The sequence below is a fragment of the Prunus avium genome, chromosome 5 (assembly GCF_965620075.1).
Source record: "Prunus avium chromosome 5, drPruAviu1.hap1.1, whole genome shotgun sequence".
In the NCBI taxonomy this organism is placed as follows: domain Eukaryota; kingdom Viridiplantae; phylum Streptophyta; class Magnoliopsida; order Rosales; family Rosaceae; genus Prunus; species Prunus avium.
Genome location: NC_142288.1, coordinates 694,516 through 716,537, shown reverse-complemented (window position 1 = coordinate 716,537; position 22,022 = coordinate 694,516). Strand labels below are relative to the sequence as shown.

At 39.7% G+C, this 22,022-nt stretch overlaps 2 non-coding genes across 2 annotated transcripts; one reads left to right on the top strand and one right to left on the bottom strand.

Moving 5' to 3' along the window:
• Nucleotides 1-8,022: 8,022 nt before the first annotated feature.
• LOC148294197 (small nucleolar RNA R71) lies at nt 8,023-8,129 on the bottom strand. Its single transcript, XR_015836220.1, has one exon. It is a non-coding gene; the product is annotated as a small nucleolar RNA R71 (small nucleolar RNA).
• A 12,668-nt stretch (nt 8,130-20,797) lies between these two features.
• LOC148294196 (small nucleolar RNA R71) lies at nt 20,798-20,904 on the top strand. Its single transcript, XR_015836222.1, has one exon. It is a non-coding gene; the product is annotated as a small nucleolar RNA R71 (small nucleolar RNA).
• Nucleotides 20,905-22,022: the final 1,118 nt, after the last annotated feature.

Genomic DNA, 22,022 nt, shown 5'->3' with positions numbered 1-22,022 from the left:
TTCTAGAGATCGGATTTCACTCAAACTTAACCAAATGACTCCTCCCACCATATTATGATGTTGCCCAGGTTTTGGGCTCGATCCGAAAGGAATAGGTGTAAGAAATTGGACAATTTATGTTCAAAGGCAGTTCGTTCCTAATTGGAGTGGTTGGTGTTTTGGGTAGTTCTAGAGATCGGATTTCACTCAAACTTAACCAAATGACTCCTCCCACCATATTATGATGTTGCCCAAGTTTTCGACTAAATCCGAAATCAATTGGTGTAAGAAATTGGACAATTCAAGTTCAAAGGGATTTCGTTCCTAATTGGAATGGTTGGTGTTTTGGGTAGTTCTACAGATCGGATTTCACTCTAACTTAACCAATGACTCCTCCCACCATATTATGATGTTGCCCAAGTTTTGGGCTCGATCCGAAATCAATAGGTGTAAGAAATTGGACAATTTATCTTCGAAGGCAGTTCGTTCCTAATCGGAGTGGTTGGTGTATTCCATAGTTCTAGGGATCGGAATTCACTCAAAAATATCCAAATGACTCCTCCCACCATATTATGATGTTGCCCAAGTTTTGGGTAGTTCTAGATATCGGATTGGACTCAAACTTAACCAAATGACTCCTCCCACCATATTATGATGTTGCCCAAGTTTTTGACTCAATCCGAAATCAATTGGTGTAAGAAATTGGACAATTCAAGTTTAAATGCAGTTCGTTCCTAATTGGAATGGTTGGTGTTTTGGGTAGTTCTAGAGATCGGATTTCACCCAAACTTAACCAAATGACTCCTCCCACCATATTATGATGTTGCCCAAGTGTTGGGCTCGATCCGAAATCAATAGGTGTAAGAAATTGGACAATTCAAGTTCAAAGGCCGTTCGTTCCTAATTGGAGTGGTTGATCTTTTCGGTAGTTCTACAGATCGGATTTCACTCGAACTTAACCAAATGACTCCTCCCACCATATTATGATGTTGCCCAAAATCAATAGGTGTAAGAATTGGACAACTCAAGTTCAACGGCCGTTCGTTCCTAATTGGAGTGGTTGATCTTTCCGGTAGTTCTACAGATCGGATTTCACTCGAACTTAACCAAATGACTCCTCCCACCATATTATGATGTTGCCCAAAATCAATAGGTGTAAGAATTGGACAACTCAAGTTCAAAGGCAGTTCGTTCCAAATTGGGGTGGTTGGTGTATTGGGTAGTTCTAAAGATCGGATTTCACTCAAAATTAACCAAATGACTCCTCCCACTATATTACGTTGTTGCCTAAGTTTTGGGCTCGATCCGAAATCAATAGGTGTAAGAAATTGGACAATTCAAGTTCAAAGGCAGTTCGTTCCTAATTGGAGTGGTTGGTGTTTTGGGTAGTTCTAGAGATCGGATTTCACTCAAACTTAACCAAAATGACTCTTCCCACCATATTATGATGTTGCCCAAGTTTTGGAATCGATCCGAAATCAATAGGTGTAAGAAATTGGACAATTTATCTTCAAAGGCAGTTCGTTCCTAATCGGAGTGGTTGGTGTATTCCATAGTTGTAGAGATTGGATTTCACTCAAAACTAACCGAATGACTCCTCCCACCATATTATGATGTTGCCCAAGTTTTCGACTCGATCCGAAATCAATTGGTGTAAGAAATTGGACAATTCAATTTCAAAGGTAGTTCGTTCCTAATTGGAATGGTTGGTGTTTTGGGTAGTTCTAGAGATCGGATTTCACCCAAACTTAACCAAATGACTCCTCCCACTATATTATGATGTTGCCCATGTTTTGGGCTCGATCCGAATTCAATAGGTTTAAGAAATTGGACAATTTATGTTCAAAGCCAGTTCGTTCCTAATCGGAGTGGGTGGTGTATTCCGTATTTCTAGAGATCGGATTTCACTAAAAACTAACCAAACGACACCTCCCACCATCTTATGTTGTTGCCCAAGTTTTGGGCTCGATCCGAAATAAATAGGTGTAAGAAATTGGACAATTCAAGTTCAAAGGCAGTTCGTTCCTAATTGGGATGGTTGGTGTATCGGGTAGTTCTTGAGATCGGATTTCACTCAATATTAACCGCATGACTCCTCCCACCATATTATGATGTTGCCCAAGTTTTGGGGTCGATCCAAAATCAATAGGTTTAAAAAATTGGACAATTCTAGTTCAAAGGCAGTTCGTTCCTAATTGGAGTGGTTGGTCTATTCCATAGTTCTAGGGATCGGATTTTACTCAAAATGCACCAAATCACTCCTCCCACCATATTATGATGTTGCCCAAGTTTTGGGCTCGATCCGAATTCAATAGGTGTAAGAAATTGGACAATTCAAGTTAAAAGGAAATTTCACTCAAACTTCCCCAAAAGACTCCTCCCACCATATTATGATGTTGCCGAAGTTTTGGACTCGATCCGAAATCAATAGGTGTAAGAAATTGGACAATTTATGTTCAAACTCTGTTCATTCCAAATCGGAGTGGTTGGTGTATTCCATAGTTCTAGAGATCGGATTTCACTCAAAACTAACAAAATGACTCCTCCCGCCATATTATGATGTTGCCCAAGTTTTGGGCTCGATCCGAAATCAATACGTTTAAGAAATTGGACAATTCAAGTTCAAAGGCAGTTCGTTCCTAATTGGAGTGGTTGGCGTTTTGGGTAGTTCCAGAGATCGGATTTCACTCAAACTTAACCAAATAACTCCTCCCACCATATTATGATGTTGCCCATGTTTGGGGCTCGATCCGAAATCAATAGGTGTAAGAAATTGAACAATTCATGTTCAAAGGCAGTTCGTTCCGAATTGGGTGGGTTGGTGTATTGGCTAGTTATAGAGATCGGATTTCACTCAAACTAAACCGCATGACTCCTCCCACCATATTATGATGTTGCCCAGGTTTTGGGGTCGATCCAAAATCAATAGGTTTAAACAATTGCACAATTCAAGTTCAAAGTCAGTTCGTTCCTAATTGGAGTTGTTGGTCTATTCCATAGTTCTAGAGATCGGATTTTACTCAAAATTCACCAAATCACTCCTCCCACCATATTATGATGTTGCCCAAGTTTTGGGTTCGATCCGAAATCAATAGGTGTAAGAAATTGGACAATTCAAGTTGAATGGCAGTTCGTTCCTAATTGGAGTGGTTGGTGTTTTGGGTAGTTCTAGAGCTTGGATTTCACTCAAACTTATCCAAATGACTCCTCCCACCATATTTTGATGTTGCCTAAGTTTTGGGCTCGATCCGAAATCAATAGGTGTAAGAAATTGGACAATTCAAGTTCAAAGGCAGTTCGTTCCTAATTGGAGTGGTTGGTGTTTTGGGTAGTTCTAGAGATCGGATTTCACTCAAACTTAACCAAATGACTCCTCCCACCATATTATGACGTTGCCCAAGTTTTGGGCTCAATCCGAAATCAATAGGTGTAAGAAATTGGACGATTCAAGTTCAAAGGCAGCTCGTTCCTAATTGGAGGGGTTGGTGTTTTGGGTTGTTCTGGAGATCGGATTTCACTCAAACTTAACCAAATGACACCTGCCACCATATTTTCATGTTGCCCTAGGTTTTGGCTCGATCCGAAATCAATACGTGTAAGAATTTGGGCAATTCATGTTCAACGGCAGTTCGTTCCTAATTGGTGTGATTGGTGTTTTGGGTAGTTCAAGGGATCGGATTTCACTCAAACTTAACCAAATGACTCCTCCCACCGTATTATGATTTTGCCCAAGTTTTGGGCTCGATCCGAAATCAATAGGTGTAAGAAATTGGACAATTTATGTTCAAAGGCAGTTCGTTCCGAATCTGAGTGGTTGGTGTATTCCATAGTTCTAGAGATTGGATTTCACTCAAAACTAACCAAATGACTCCTCCCACCATATTATGATGTTGCCCGAGTTTTGGGCTCGATTCGAAATCAATAGTTGTAAGAAATTGGACAATTCAAGTTCAGAGGCAGTTCGTTCCTAATTGGAGTGGTTGGTGTATTCCATAGTTCTAGAGATCAGATTTCACTCAAACGTAACCAAATGACTCCTCCCAACATATTATGATGTTGCCTAAGTTTTGGGCTCGATCCGAAATCAATAGTTGTAAGAAATTGGAGAATTCAAGTTCAAAGGCAGTTCGTTCCTAATTGGAGTGCTTGGTGTTTTGGGTATTTCTATAGATCGGATTTCACTCAAACTTAACCAAATGACTCCTCCCACCATATTGTGATGTTGCCCAAGTTTTGGGCTCGATCCGAAATCAATTGGTTTAAGAAACTGGACAATTTATGTTCGAAGGCAGTTCGTTTCTAGTCGGAGTGGTTGGTGTATTCCATAGTTCTAGAGATCGGATTTCACTGAAAACTGACGAAATGACTCCTTCCACCATATTATGATGTTGCCCAAGTTTTGGGCTCGATCCGAAATCATTGGGTGTAAGAAATTGGACAGTTCAAGTTCAAAGGCAGTTCGTTCCTAATTGGAGGGGTTGGTGTTTTGGGTAGTTCTAGAGCTTGGATTTCACTCAAACTTATCCAAATGACTCCTCCCACCATATTATGATGTTGCCCAAGTTTTGGGCTCGATCTGAAATCAATAGGTGTAAGAAATTGGACAATTCAAGTTAAAAGGCAATTCGTTCCTAATTGGAGTGGTTGGTGTTTTGGGTAGTTCTAGAGATCGGATTTCACTCAAACTTAACCAAATGACTCCTCCCACCATATTATGATGGTGCCCAAGTTTTGGGCTCGATCCGAAATCAACAGTTGTAAGAAATTGGACAATTTATGTTCAAACGCAGTTCGTTCCAAATCGGAGTGGTTGGTGTATTCCATAGTTCTAGAGATCGGATTTCACTCAAAACTAACAAAATGACTCCTCCCACCATATTATGATGTTGCCTAAGTTTTGGGCTCGATCCGAAATCAATAGGTTTAAGAAATTGGACAATTCAAGTTCAAATGCAGTTCGTTCCTAATTGGAGTGGTTGGCGTTTTGGGTAGTTCCAGAGATTGGATTTCACTCAAACTTAACCAAATGACTCCTCCCACCATATTACGATGTTGCCCATGTTTTGGGCTCGATCCGAAATCAATAGGTGTAAGAAATTGAACAATTCATGTTCAAAGGCAGTTCGTTCCTAATTGGGTGGGTTGGTGTATTGGCTAGTTCTAGAGATCGGATTTCACTCAAACTTAACCGCATGACTTGATCGGTGCATAATTGTATATCATTTTGTACCCCTCTAGCTTATGATTTCGTTATGTTATTGAGTTAAACTTGTGCTTTTTAATTGCCTATTTTGAGAACATTTCCCAACATTCAAATTGCCAAACAGTAACTAGGTATTTGCAAACACAACATGCAATTGAATTCATAGTTTGCGAAAACCAACTTTCTGTTTGTCAATTACTGGAATGCATTTTTAGCTCATTTTCGTAGGTCAACTTCTTGGTTTTGGTTATGTTTTTAAGTTAAACTTGTGCTTTTAATCCCTTTTCTGTTTATCATTCAGTTCATTGGGCCTTAGGTAGCAATGGTGGCTTTGGATAGGAAAAGATGCAAAATGGTGCAAAAACGAGCAGACTGAGTTAGCAATTTGTTTCGGCCTTAACTTCCTTCTCCCAACATTTATTGGCCCAATTAATATGTGGTTGGAAAGAAAAGATTCTTAACTGCAAGATGGACTGCTAAAACGTATCAATTGATGAAGCCAAGCCCAATCCATGGGCCCATCAAAATGCACACCATACATTCCAGTCTATTTTCGGTAGTCAACTTGCAAGGCCCAACATGTACACTTATACTGCTCAGATGGGAATTCTTTCTTCATCAAAGTTGTTCCAATGGGTGTCTATTATGACATATCCAAATTTGAGCCCCATTGGATACATATTGAAATCTCAGGCCTTCATAAACCAAGCCTGGTTCAGCAGCATCTTTTATTTCCAGCAACCAAAAGAAAACCCACATGGGTTGGCAGCAAATGGCAGCCACAATTGAACACCCATGTGAAGAAAGCTTGAGGTGCAGCAAAAGAAGTATGGGATGGGATTAATTCCAACCACACTAACATAGACAAGATGAAGTGGGAGTTATAGGTTGTATTAAATGAGGAATGGTGGTGTTGGATTTCATCATGATGTTCCTCCCTCTTAGCCCTATAAATAGAGGAGTCTTCAAGCTACAAACTTCACTTCAGCCATCCTCCACACTTCCATCATTCCATCAACACATCCAGAAATCGTCCTCATACATTCCCACAACCCCAAACACTCAAGCAATCAACCCAATACTCTAAACTGCCCCAAAATCATCAAAACAGCTCCAGAAAACCTCCCTTCCATTTCCCTACGAATTTCCTCTTTCTCAGCCATCACCACTCACTCAAACTCATCCCAAATCACCTCCATATCCTTCATACATCCTTCTAGACGTGGAGAAGCTCTTGGAGAAGCATTGGACACCACAAGAACTTCAGAAAAAGGGTTTTTCTACTCTTATGGCATTCATTATGTTTTCCCATTTCTGTTTTAGTTTCTTTTCCATTATGAGTAGCTAAATCCATAACTAGGGCTTCGATGTAACCTAACATGAATATTCTGGGTTTATAAGTTTGAAGTTTGGAGTTTCAAGTTTGATTCATGATTCGTGTTCTTATTCATTATGCTTATAAGTTAACATGCTTGTTTGAATGATTGATCACCATTAGAACTTGTTTGTTAACTATCTTGGTTTGAATTAAGAGTAGACACCATGCTTTAATTCGAATTGAACTATGAATAGGAAGAGTATGTATGGACATTCGACAACAGGGATTAGATACATGCTTGGTTGTTTAAATTGTTCTTCTATGCTTAATGGGTTCCTAATGCTTAATTTTAGGTTAGACAACAAATGATCAAATTAGGGAATTAGGAACACAAGGTTAGGACCAAACACCATGGCCTAATCATACTTTAGCTTGAATCAATCTTTGAATCTGAATTAGACTTGTTACTTGACTCCTTATAACCCAGAATTGAATTGTTATGGTGATTCGAATGCCCTAGTCTCCAAATCTGTTTTCCATCTCTTAAAACCACTCTTTGTTACATTTGTTTACTTGTTTTTGTTTGCAATTTCATTTTGCTTATTTTGTTCAACAATCACAACCACTCTTGCTTTAAATTCTGTTTTAGACATAACCTCCTACTTTCTTGAATTTGGTAAGCTAAGTACATAACTAGTTTTAACTTCTCAGTCTTCGTGGGTACGACCTCGTACTTGTCTTGCTATACTACTAATTGCCCCGTACAATTGCGAGTTAACATAATAATTAACAACAAATTTTGGTGCCGTTGCCGGGGACTGAACGAATGTTCTTCCCTGGTTATGTGCCCAAGGTTACCCTATTCTTTTTAGTGTTTCTAATTAATCTAATTTTCTGTTTCAGGTAGTTTATGTCTAAAAAGCCATTACTTGAACAAGTGAGGTCTTCGTTCCAACGTTCTAGATCTTTGAACGCAGGACCATCATTGCAACCCAGACGAGTGACCTCTGAAATTCAGAGTCGTCTAGAAAGAGAGTTGTCAACTGCAAAATAGCAAGCTCTGGCCACATTTTCAAGTCTTGCTCTCCACACTGAACTTCCTGGTTCTTCACTTTCAAATTCGGAAGCAAGTTCAAACCAAGAAGAAGAAGAAGAGATGGATGCCAATGAGTTCATGGGAGAACTTGATATCCCAACAATTCCAGCATCTCCTTCAAGCATTTTGCTGCCCACTGTAGCTCGAAATTATGAGCTTAAATCTTCTCATCTTAATATGCTGCCTTCCTTTTATGGTTTACCTAATGAAGATCCATTAACCCATATAAAGGATATTTTTAATGTTGTGAGTTCTTTTCCCTTGACAGGTGTGACAGAAGATCAACTTCGAATGAGAGTGTTTCCATACACTTTGAAGGATAAGGCAAAATATTGGTTGAATTCTTTGAAGCCGGGATCACTCACTACATGGGCTGCCATTCAAAAGAAGTTCTTGGAGAAATACTTCTCCACGCAAAAGACCGACATGCTTAGGGATAAGATCTTGTTATTTGCACAGCAAGATGACGAGTCGTTTTGTGAAGCATGGGAGAAATTCAATGGGCTGCTCAACCAATGTCCTCATCATGGGATTCCATAAAGCTTCAAATGCGTATGTTTTATAAAGGACTAACCCCTTCTAGTCATAATATAGTCACCAATTTTGCAGGTGGTTCTTTTAAAACCAAAACTCCAGAAGAAACGTACGAACTCTTTGAGGAGATAGCAATGGAGGCCCAACATACGGACACAACAGGTAAACATGTTGTTAGTGGTTCTAATGATGCTTCTAGTGTGCAGATTTCAAAACTGGAACAAAAGCTAGATGCTCTTCTTGCATTGAACTCAAGAAACCCTCCGATTAGGAACGAACCCAAAACTTGGGCAACATCATAATATGGTGGGGGGAGTCATTTGGTTAAGTTTGAGTGAAATCCGATCTCCTGAACTACCCAAAACACCAACCACTCCAATTAGGAACGAACTGCCTTTGAACTTGAATTGTCCAATTTCTTACACCTATTGATTTTGGATCGAGCCCAAAACTTGGGCAACATCATAATATGGTGGGAGGAGTCATGTGCTTAAGTTTGAGTGAAATCCAATCTCTAGAACTAACCAAAACAACAACCACTCCAATTAGGAATGAACAGCCTTTGAACTTGAATTGTCCAATTTCTTACACCTATTGATTTCGGATCGAGCCCAAAACTTGGGCAACATCATAATATGGTGGGAGGAGTCATTTGGTTAAGCTTGAGTGAAATCCGATCTCTAGAACTACCCAAAACACCAACCACTCCAATTAGGAACAAAAGCTAGATGCTCTTCTTGCATTGAACTCAAGAAACCCTCCGAAGGAAGTGTGTAGCATCTGCGAAACTCATGACCATGCTACCATAGCTTGTCCACTTGGGGCTGGATATCCAGAATTTGTGCAAGAGCAAGCTAAGGTGGTGAATTCCTACAACCAAGGTCCAAGAAATGATCCATACTCTCAAAGTTATAATCCAGGTTGGAGGAATCATCCAAACTTTTCATGGAGAAATACTCAGAATCAAGCCAATCCCCCTTCATTCCAAAAGCCACAACAAACATCATCATTGGAGGATATAGTTAAGCAGATGGCAATCAACCAATCCAATTTCCAGCAAACTACACAAGCTGCCATTGCCAAATTGGAAGTTCAAATAGGCCAAATAGCTGCTGAAATATCTCAAAGAGAGCCTGGGAAATGGCCAAGCCAAACTATGATCAATCCAAAGAACCCAGAAGCCAAGGCCATTCATGTGCTCAGATCAGGTAAGATCATTGATAATAAAGTTGATTCTAATCTTTCAAATGATGTTGTGATTGTAGAAGATGAAGAGGAGGAGACAATGGCTACGGAAGGAGAACAACTTAAAACTTCTCAATCTGCTCCTAAGGCCAAATCAGATTCTCAGAAATCCGATCAATTCCAATTGCATAAAAGGGATGACAAATTTGTGCCACCACATCTTCAAGAAGATAGATACGTGCCACCCGCTCCATATGTTCCACAGATTCCATTTCCAGGCCATCTTAAGAAAGCAAAGCAAGATAAGGCTTTTAAAGAGATTTATGATATTTTGAGTAAAGTTAATATCAATTTGCCTTTGCTTGATCTTATTGAACAGATTCCTGCATATGGAAAATTCATCAAGGACTTGAAAACTCACAAGCTCAATTTCGCTCCAAATGAAGGAGTAAAGCTCGACCAGAATGTAAGTGCTGTGTTGCAAAGGAAACTTCCACCAAAACTAGATGATCCTGGCAACTTTGACATTCCCATTAACATTGGAGGCAAGAAGGTTGGAAGAGCCATGTTGGACTTGGGAGCAAGCATCAATGTTTTGCCATATTCAGTTTATCAAGAGCTTGGCTTAGAAGGGATGAAGAAGACTTCAATGCGACTTGAACTAGCTGATCATTCTATAAAATATCCAAAAGGTATTGTAGAAGATATTTTAGTTCAAGTTAATACACTAATTCTCCCTGCTGATATTGTAGTGATGGACATGGAAGACAATCCAAATGGAGATCGTGTTGATCCCATTCTCCTAGGCAGGCCATTCATGGCCACTGCAGACACAATCATCAAAGTGAAAGATAGCACCCTCTCCATGACTGTTTTGGGTGAAACTGTTGAATTTAAAATGCTTAATGCTCTATCTCAACCTTCTATCTCTCTTGATTCTTGCTTTTCAATTGATGTTGTGGATCATGAGGTTTCTTCCAAAATTTTGCAGAGAAAGTCTAATGATGCTCTAGAAGTTGTCTTAACACAAGAAGAGGAAGATCTTTGTGAACCGGAGTTCCAAGAAGTGGTGGCTGCCTTAGAAGTGTTTCAACCATACCCACCATCCTTTAGGCCACCACTCGAGCCTCTTGGACCATCATCCACGAAATTGGAGCCATCCATTATCACCCCACCAAAGCTAGAACTTAAACCACTGCCCAATCATCTTAAATATACTTATTTGGGTGCTAACAAAACTCTCCCTGTTATAATTGCTGCAGGTCTCACCTCACATGAAGAAGAGAGCTTAATTAAGGTTCTAAAAGAGCATAAAACAGCCATTGGGTGGACCATAGCAGACATCAAAGGAATTAGTCCAAGCATGTGCATGCACCGGATTCTAATGGAAGAAGACAGCAAACCATCCTGTGATGCCCAAAGGAGGCTAAATCCCAACATGAAAGAGGTGGTTAGAGCTGAAGTTTTAAAGCTACTCGATGTAGGAATCATCTACCCAATTTCAGATTCTAAGTGGTTGAGCCCTGTACAAGTTGTTCCGAAGAAGTCCGGAATCACCGTTGTGAAGAATGAGAAGAATGAGATAGTTCCTACACGAACTATCACTGGTTGGAGAGTTTGCATTGATTACAGGAAGTTGAACACATCCACTAGAATAGATCATTTCCCCTTGCCTTTTATTGATCAAATGCTTGAACGTTTATCTGGCCATGCTTACTATTGTTTTCTTGATGGTTTTTCAGGTTATAATCAAATTCCCATTGCTCCGGAAGACCAAGAGAAAACCACATTCACATGCCCATTTGGTACGTTTGCTTATAGAAGGATGCCATTCGGTTTGTGCAATGCCCCAGCAACTTTCCAAAGATGCATGATGTCAATCTTTTCAGATATGGTGGAACGATTCATTGAGGTATTTATGGATGATTTTTCAGTTTTTGGTTCCTCTTTTGATAATTGTCTTCACCACTTGTCTCTAGTGCTTAAAAGATGCCAGGAAACAAATCTGATTTTGAATTGGGAGAAGTGTCACTTCATGGTGAGACAGGGCATTGTGCTAGGCCATGTGATTTCAAGCAAGGGAATCGAAGTGGATAAAGCCAAGATCGATCTCATCTCAAATCTTCCACCCCCTACCTCTGTTAAAGGAATTAGAAGCTTTCTAGGTCATGCTGGATTCTATAGAAGGTTCATCAAAAATTTCTCAAGCATTACAAGGCCATTGTGTAATCTCCTTGCTAAGGATGCTGTTTTTGAGTTTAATGAAGCTTGCATGGAAGCTTTTACTACCTTGAAGAGGGAGCTAACTTCAGCCCCTATTATCATAGCTCCGGATTGGTCTTTACCATTTGAAATAATGTGTGATGCCTCTGACTTTGCTATTGGTGCAGTTTTAGGTCAAAAGAAGAACAAGCTACCCCATGTGATTCATTATGCTAGCCGGACCTTGAATGATGCTCAAATCAACTACTCCACAACAGAGAAGGAGTTGCTTGCTGTGGTTTTTGCTTTAGAAAAATTTCGTTCTTACCTTGTTGGTTCTAAAGTAATTGTTTATTCTGACCATGCAGCTCTTAGATACTTGCTCACTAAGAAGGATGCCAAACTGTTGCATTCCTAAAAGGACACAAATTAATGTGCAAACAACCAATTAAAAATACCCGCAAGTGCACGAATCTAATGAAGTATAGATTATGTAAGTATGGGGTCGATCCCACGAAGAACTTGTCGGCTTCCTATAAGTTCTAATTTGAGTACGTAAAGAACACTTATTTAACAAATGCAAATTGGAAATTAAAAATGAGTAAAGAAATGTAAAAGAAATGAAACAACACAAGAAACCAAAGAAAAACAGAAACAGCACTTTCTATCACCCTTTTATCACCTATTTATCACCTGTAAACAGTGCCGTGAACAGTGCCGTGATAAAGACACATAACGTGTCTAACACGCAACTCACACACACATTGGGGGGGGGGGGGGGGTTTGATTTGTTTGAAGTGACCTATTTATATTGCATGAAAGGAAATGGACTTTGAAATTAAATGAGAATGGCAGAGATGGAATATCAAAATGTAGAATTAAAATGTAACAAACACTAGGGTTTCGGAATCCACCCTAAACAATTCTACCCAAGTTCATGAATACTCAAATGATGAACTCTAAACATGTTGATGAAAATGTTCGCAATCAAGACCATGGGTCGTGGCTCAAGACGCATTGATTGTCTCTAATATACGTAAAGTGCATGGTTCGTGCTACAATACTTGTGCCCTCCCCATAACCGAACCTAGATATGGTTCGTACTTCGATTCAATTACAAGGAGAACCCATTAAGTTCAAAGAGAATATGAACATCACAAGAATCCTAATAGCATGGTGTTTACATTAGGTATTCAAGAAACCAATTCACATAGATGATTCTTACTTCATCCATTTATTGCTTAGGATAACATGAAGATACACATAATCCCAACAATCTCAAGAAGCATGCTTTCAAAGATGGCCAACCAAGGAAAAACACACATCAAGGATAGATTAATTTGGTGAATTGGAATTCATCAACAATATCTAGAAATTCATACACTCAAGTATCAAAACAATAAGGTAATCATGTTTAGGGCTTCAACCTAAGCCCTAGCTATGGAGTTTAGTTGCTCATACTTATTCCAAATACAAACTCAAAATAAAATTAGAAAGAGTTTACAGGTTTTGAGAAAATGATGAAAGCTTCAAGGTCATCAATGGTGGAAGCTTTCTTCTCCACTTTGTTTGGCTGCACCTTGGCTTTCTCCTAGCTCCAAGCTCTCCAAAATCTGCTCTCAATGTGTAGAATAATAGAATGGATAGGCTACCCACGTTCAAAACCTCTCCCACTTCAGATTGCACTTCCCTTTGCTCCTTTGCCCATCATTTCCAGCTCACACTTTTAATATAAAACTCATTCTTTCCTCTAAAGCCTTTGCCCATTGTCCCCTTGCCATGATGAAGCTTTGACTTCACAAAGATGCCAAAAGCTTCAGAAAATATCTCATTTACAAAGGTAATTCCTTGTTACCAAGAGTTATGGTAACAAGAAATTAAGATGACACAAAGGAGGTAAAAGCTGGCCAAATCCGGATTTCCAGAGCTGTGGTAACATGCTGGATTGGTTGGATAGGCAATACTTGTCCAATGGAGCTCAAATTTGGATATGTTGTAGTTAACATCCATTGGAACAAGTCTCATGAAGATCATGACCTCATCTGAGCACCAGAGCATGTTGATCCCAGGCCAAGAAGTTGACCTACGAAAATGAACAAAAACAGAATTTATAACTAATAATGCACTTTTAGCTCATTTTCATCCCAACCAAGGTAAAATCTAAGAAAACACAAAAAGGAAGTAAAAAGCTATAAAATGTCAAGAACTAACTCAAAATAGTGGGTGAATAACATGAAAAATCATGTGTAAAAATGAACCGAACACAAACCACGCTTGATTAGATGGATTCTCTTGCTGCAAGAATTCGATTTGGAGATTCGAGATAAGAAGGGATGTGAGAATGTGGTAGCTGATCATTTGAGCAGAATTGTGGTTGAAGAAAAAGGAGCAGCTGTGCTACCCTTGAATGAGACTTTCCCTGATGAACAACTATATGCTGCCCAAGTCAAAGAGCCATGGTATGCTGATTTTGTTAATTATCTTGCTTGTGGTGTTCTTAGAAATGATCTAACTTCTCAGGACAAGAAGAAGTTCTTTTCCATGGTGAAACATTATGTCTGGGATGAACCTTTCTTATTCAAGCATTGCCCAGATCAACTCATCAGAAGATGTGTTCCAGAAGAAGAGCAGGAAAGCATACTTAGGCATAGCCACGAATTGGCTTGTGGAGGTCACTTTGGAGCTAAGAAAACAGCACTTAAAATTCTGCAATCTGGTTTCTTTTGGCCCACTCTATTCAAAGATGTGTTTAATTTTTGTGTTAAGTGTGATAGGTGCCAAAGGATGGGGAACATAAGTCGCAGGAACGAAATGCCATTGAATAACATACTTGTTGTGGAGCTCTTCGATGTGTGGGGTATTGATTTCATGGGACCATTTCCATCTTCCTTTGGTTATACTTACATACTTGTTGCTGTTGATTATGTGTCTAAATGGGTGGAAGCCATAGCCACCAAACCCAATGATCATAAGGTGGTGCTCAAGTTCTTGAAGGATAATATTTTCACAAGGTTTGGTACTCCAAGGGCTGTCATTAGTGATGGAGGCAGCCACTGCTGTAACAAGCCATTCGAAGCACTCATGAAGAAGTGCAACATCACCCATCGAGTCTCTACACCATATCATCCGCAAACTTCTGGTCAAGTGGAAATAAGCAATAGAGAAATTAAGCACATCCTGGAGAAGGTGGTGAACAATACAAGGAAAGATTGGGCAGCCAAGCTCAATGATTCATTATGGGCTTATAGGACTGCATATAAGACTCCCATCGGAATGAGCCCTTATCGTCTTGTGTTTGGGAAAGCATGCCACCTGCCAATGGAGCTTGAACACAATGCTTTTTGGGCCATCAAGAAGTTGAATTTTGATCTGGACAAGGCTGGCCATGTTAGAAAGTTTCAGCTCAATGAATTGGAAGAAATTAGACATGAGTCTTATGAGAATGCAAAGCTTTGCAAAGAACGAACCAAGAGTTACCATGACAGAAACATTCAACGGAAAGAGTTCTCCAAAGGTATGTCAGTTCTTTTGTTTAACTTACGTTTGCATCTCTTTCCAGGAAAATTGAAGTCTAGGTGGCTTGGGCCATTCACCGTGGTCAATGTTTCTCCCTATGGAGCTGTGGAAATTCAAAACCCTAAAGATGGCTCAACTTTCAAAGTAAATGGACAACGTTTAAAGCCATTTTATGAGGGAATTTCAGCTGGCATTCAAGCAGGCCATGTGGTGGATCAACTTACTTCCCTTTGTACCATCAACTTAGCTGATTACATAATGTCTTGCCAAGACATTAACTAAGGCGCTTCTTGGGAGGCAACCCATGTGTTCAAGAAGAGAGGTGCTTGGTAGCGGTCGACCTAATTGCATCAAGGGGGAGTTTCTCTTAACCTTCTTCTTAACTTTTCCCCTTATCTTTTGCATGTTCTCAATCATCTTTACTTTGCTTTAACATTGAGGACAATGTTCAATTCAAGTCTGGGGGTATTAAAGGTTTTCAATTTTCAGTTTTCGTTCATTTGTGTTTTCAATTTTTGTTCTTTTGCCACTAATTTTTTTTAGAATGTCATACAATCAATGCTATGGAGCTGCCATTGAGGTTTTCATATCAGAATTTTGCACTTCACAAAGCTTTGGCTCTTAGAATTCTGGTGGCTAAAGTACCTTGCTCAAATTCTTGATGGAGAATAGTGGAGACTACCCTAGTGAGCTATATCAAGCCCAATTGCTTTCTTGAGAGGGTTTAAAGTGTTCTATTCCTCATCTCTGCTTGTTTGCTTCAATTCACTCTAAATGATCTCATTATTCCATTTTGATTGAATACTAAGGATGATTCTCTTTTGCAGATATCATGTGCTTGCTCTCATTCATGAATGAACTCATTGAAGTGATGCTAGGCTATGTGTGTATAAGCTTTCTGTGTGCTTTCTTTTCACCCTACCTATATGTGTGTTCCATTAGCCCTCTTGAAGCCAAACACTTAAATCATTTTCTTCTATCACCCTCATCATTTCCCTACCTTTATATCTCAATCTGAGATACTTGACCTATTGTAGCCATACCCTATAGCTTAGAAATATACCAAGGTGTGCCAAGATAAAGTTTGAAGCAAGGAAGTTGCTGCCATGTGCCTAAATGAAAGATGGTGTGAATCTGTGCAATAAAGTTAATGAAGATGCAGATCAAATCAACAAAGATGAAAGTGTTTCGATTTGATCTATGTGTAAAAAAAACATATATATAAAAAAAAATTAAAAAAATAAACAAAGTCTATGCCAGGTGGTACCATGAAGTTTGCAGCCATGCCATTATAAGTCAATGATACCTTGCAGATCAATGAAGAATGCAACCTTGGTATGTTCTTAAGTTACTTGTTTTTCCTTCCAATTCTTCCATTTCCCAAAATCTTAGCCTTTCATTACAACCTTGTGAAAGACCTAGCTGATCTTTGAGGATGTATTAATGGGTGCTGGTAAGTATGTGTGTATCTCTATTCTTAGTATTTGATTCCCTTCTTGAGATCTAACCAAAACTTGTGTTTCTACTTCATACACTCACTTATGCTTTCTTGAGAGAATTAAACCTTAGGTTCTGAATGAGTGGTTGGTGTTTTTGGTTGTTCTAGGGATCGGATTTCACTCAGATTTAACCAAATGACTCCTCCCACCATATTATGATGTTGCACAAGTTTTGGGCCCCATCCGAAATCAATAGGTGTAAGAAATTTGACAATTTATGTTCAAAGGCAGTTCGTTCCTAATCGGAGTGGTTGGTGTATTCCATAGTTGTAGACATCGGATTTCACTCAAAACTAACCAAATGACTCCTCCCACCATATTATGATGTTGCCCAAGTTTTGGGCTCGTTTCGAAATCAATCGGTGTAAGAAATTGGACAATTCAAGCTCAAAGGCAGTTCGTTCCTAATTGCAGTGGTTGTTGTTTTGGTTAGTTCTAGAGATTGGATTTCACTAAAACTTAACCAAATGACTCCCCCCACCATATTATGAGGTTGCCCATGTTTTGGGCTTGATACGAAATCAATAGGTGTAAGAAATTGGACAATTCAAGTTCAAAGGTAGTTGGTTCCTAATTGCAGTGGTTGTTGTTTTGGGTAGTTCTAGAGATCGGATTTCACTCAAACTTAACCAAATGACTCCTCCCACCATATTATGATGTTGCCCAAGTTTTGGGCTCGATCTGAATTCAATAGGTGTTAGAAATTGGACAATTCAAGTTCAAAGGCAGTTCGTTCCTAATTGGAGTGGTTGGTGTTTTCGGTAGTTCTCGAGATCGGATTTTACTCAAACTTAACCAAATGACTCCTCCCACCATATCATGACGTTGGCCAAGATTTGGGCTTGATCCGAAATCAATAGGTGTAGGAAATTGGACAATTTCTGTTCAAAGGCAGTTCGTTCCTAACCGGACTGGTTGGTGTATTCCATACTTCTAGAGATCGGATTTCACTGAAAACAAACCAAATGACTCCTCCCACCATAGTATGATGTTGCCCAAGTTTTGGGCTCGATCCGAAATCAATAGGAGTATGAAATTGGACAATTCAAGTTCAAACGCGGTATTTTCCTCATTGGAGTGGTTGGTGTGTTGGGTAGTTCTAGAGATCGGATTTCACTCAAACTTAACCAAATGACTCCTCCCACCATATTATGATGTTACCGAAGTTTTGGGCTCGATCCGAAATAAATCGGTGTAAGAAATTGGACAATTCAAGTTCCAACGCGGTTCTTTCCTCATTGGAGTGGTAGGTGTGTTGGGTAGTTCTAGAGATCGGATGTCACTCAAACTTAACCAAATGACTCCCCCCACCATATTATGATGTTGCCCAAGTTTTGGGCTCGATCCGAAATCAATACGTGTAAGAAATTGGACATTTCAAGTTCAAAGGCAGTTCGTTCCTAATTGGAGTGGTTGGTGGTTTGGTTAGTTCTGGAGATCGGATTTCACTCAAACTTAACCAAATGACTCCCCCCACCATATTATGATGTTTCCCAGGTTTTGGGCTCGATCCGAAATCAATAGGAGTAAGAAATTGGACAATTCAAGTTCAAACGCGGTTCTTTCCTCATTGGAGTGGTTGGTGTGTTGGGTAGTTCTAGAGATCGGATTTCACTCAAACTTAACCAAATGACTCCTCCCACCATATTATGATGTTGCCCAAGTTTTGGGCTCGATCCGAAATCAATAGGTGTAAGAAATTGGACAATTTATGTTCAAAGGCAGTTCATTCCAAATCGGAGTGGTTGGTGTATTCCATAGTTCTAGAGATCGGATTTCACTCAAACTTAACCAAATGACTCCCCGCACCATGTTATGATGTTGCCCAAGTTTTGGGCTCGATCCGAAATCAATAGGAGGAAGAAATTGGACAATTCAAGTTCAAACGCGGTTCTTTCCTCATTGGAGTGGTTGGTGTGTTGGGTAGTTCTAGAGATCGGATTTCACTCAAACTTAACCAAATGACTCCTCCCACCATATTATGATGTTGCCCAAGTTTTGGGCTCGATCCGAAATCAATACATGTAAGAAATTAGACATTTCAAGTTCAAAGGCAGTTCGTTCCTAATTGGAGTGGTTGGTGTTTTGGGTAGTTCTGGAGATCGGATTTCACTCAAACTTAACCAAATGACTCCTCCCACCATATTATGTTGTTGCCCAAGTTCTGGACTCGATCCGAAATCAATAGGTGGAAGAAATTGGACAATTTATGTTCAAAGGCAGTTCGTTCCTAATTGGAGTGGTTGGTGTTTTGGGTAGTTATGGAGATTGGATTTCACTCTAACTTAAGCAAATGACTCCTCCCACCATATTATGATGTTGCCCAAGTTTTGGGCTCGATCCGAAATGAATTGGCGTAAGAAATTGGACAATTCAAGTTCAAAGGGAGTTCGTTCCTAATTGGAGTGGTTGGTGTTTTGGGTAGTTCTAGACATTGGATTTCACTCAAACTTAACCAAATGACTCCTCCCACCATATTATGATGTTGCCCAAGTTTTGGGCTCGATCCGAAATCAATTGGTGTAAGAAATTGGACAATTCAAGTTCAAAGGCAGTTCGTTCCAAATGGGAGTGGTTGGTGTTTTGGGTAGTTCTAGAGATCGGATTTCACTCAAACTTAACGAAATGACTCCCCCCACCATATTATGATGTTGGCCAAGTTTTGGGCTCGATCCGAAATCAATCGGTGTAAGAAATTGGACAATTTATACTCAAAGGCAGTTCGTTCCTAATCGGAGTGGTTGGTGTATTCCTTAGTTCTAGAGATCGGACTTCACTCAAAACTAACCAAATGACTCCTCCCACGATATTATGATGTTGCCCAAGTTTCGGGGTCGATCCGAAATCAGTAGGTGTAAGAAATTGGACAATTCAAGTTCAAAGGCAGTCCGTTCCTAATTGGAGTGGTTGGTGTTTTGGATAATTCTAGCGATCGGATTTTACTCAAACTTAACCAAATGACTTCTCCCACCATATTATGATGTTGCCCAACTTTTGGGCTCGATCCGAAATCAATAGGTGTAATAAATTGGACAATTCAAGTTCAAAGGCAGTTCGTTCCTAATTGGAGTGGTTGGTGTTTTGGTTAGTTCTGGAGATCGGATTTCACTCAAACTTAACCAAATGACTCCCCCCACCATATTATGATGTTGCCCAGGTTTTGGGCTCGATCCGAAATCAATAGGTGTAAGAAATTGGACAATTTATGTTCAATGGCAGTTCATTCCTAATCGGAGTGGTTGGTGTATTCCATAGTTCTAGAGATCGGATTTCACTCAAAACTAACCAAATGACTCCTCCCACCATATTATGATGTTGCCCAAGTTTTTGGCTCGATCCGAAATCAATAGGTGTAAGAAATTGGACAATTCAAGTTCAAAGGCAGTTCGTTCCTAATTGGAGTGGTTGGTGTTTTGGGTAGTTCTAGAGATCGGATTTCACTCAAGCTTAACCAAATGACTCCTCCCACCATATTATGATGTTGCCCAAGTTTTGGGCTCGGTCCGAAATCAATAGGTGTAAGAAATTGGACAATTCAAGTTCAAAGGCAGTTCGTTCCTAATTGGAGTGGTTGGTGTTTTGGTTAGTTCTAGAGATTGGATTTCACTCAAATGACTCCTCCCACCATATTATGATGTTGCCCAAGTTTTGGGCTCGATCCGAAATCAATAGGTGTAAGAAATTGGACAATTCAAGTTCAAAGGCAGTTCGTTCCTAATTGGAGTGGTTGGTGTTTTGGTTAGTTCTAGAGATTGGATTTCACTCAAACTTAAGCACATGACTCCTCCCACCATATTTTGATGTTGCCCAAGTTTTGGGCTCGATCCAAAATCAATAGGTGTAAGAAATTGGACAATTCAAGTTCAAAGGCAGTTCGTTCCTAATTGGAGTGGTTGGTGTTTTGGGTAGTTCAGGAGATCGGATTTCACTCAAACGTAACCAAATGACTCCCCCCACCATATTATGATGTTGCCCAAGTTTTGGGTTCGTTCCTAATCGGAGGGTTTCTTGAGTTCAATGCAAGAAGAGCATCTAGCTTTTGTTCCAGTTTTGAAATCTGCACACTAGAAGCATCATTAGAACCACTAACAACATGTTTACCTGTTGTGTCCACATGTTGGGTCTCCATTGCTATCTCCTCAAAGAGTTCGTACGTTTCTTCCGGAGTTTTGGTTTTAAAAGAACCACCTGCAAAATTGGTGACTATATTATGGCTAGAAGGGGTTAGTCCTTTATAAAACATACGCATTTGAAGCTTTAATGGAATCCCATGATGAGGACATTGGTTGAGCAGCCCATTGAATTTCTCCCATGCTTCACAAAACGACTCGTCATCTTGCTGTGCAAATAACATGATCTTATCCCTAAGCATGTCGGTCTTTTGCGTGGAGAAGTATTTCTCCAAGAACTTCTTTTGAATGGCAGCCCATGTAGTGAGTGATCCCGGCTTCAAAGAATTCAACCAAGATTTTGCCTTATCCTTCAAAGTGTATGGAAACACTCTCATTCGAAGTTGATCTTCTGTCACACCTGTCAAGGGAAAAGAACTCACAACATTAAAAATATCCTTTATATGGGTTAATGGATCTTCATTAGGTAAACCGTAAAAGGAAGGCAGCATATTAAGATGAGAAGATTTAAGCTCATAATTTCGAGCTACAGTGGGCAGCAAAATGCTTGAAGGAGATGCTGGAATTGTTGGGATATCAAGTTCTCCCATGAACTCATTGGCAGCCATCTCTTCTTCTTCTTCTTGGTCTGAACTTGCTTCCGAATTTGAAAGTGAAGAACCAGGAAGTTCAGTGTGGATAGCAAGACTTGAAAATGTGGCCAGAGCTTGCTCTTTTGCAGTTGACAACTGTCTTTCTAGACGACTTTGAATTTCAGAGGTCACTCGTCTGGGTTGCAATGATGGTCCTGCGTTCAAAGATCTAGAACGTTGGAACGAAGACCTCACTTGTTCAAGTAATGGCCTTTTAGACATAAACTACCTGAAACAGAAAATTAGATTAATTAGAAACACTAAAAAGAATAGGGTAACCTTGGGCACGTAACCAGGGAAGAACTTTCGTTCAGTCCCCGGCAACGGCGCCAAAATTTGTTGTTAATATTATGTTAACTCGCAATTGTACGGGGCAATTAGTAGTATAGCAAGACAAGTACGAGGTCGTACCCACGAAGACTGAGAAGTTCAAATTAGTTATGTACGTAGATTACCGAATTCAAGAAGTTAGGAAGTTAAGTCTAAAACAGAAATTAAAGTGAGAGTGATTGTGATTGTGAAAGGAAGTGAGCAAACTGAAATTGCAAATGAAAGCAAATAAACAAGTGTAACAAAGAGTGATTTTGAAGGGCTGGAAAACGGATTTGGAGACTAGGGCATTCGAATCACCATAACAATTCAACTCTGGGTTATAAGGAGTCAAGTAACAAGTCTAATTCAGATTCAAAGATTGATTCTAGCTAAAGTATGATTAGGCCATGGTGTTT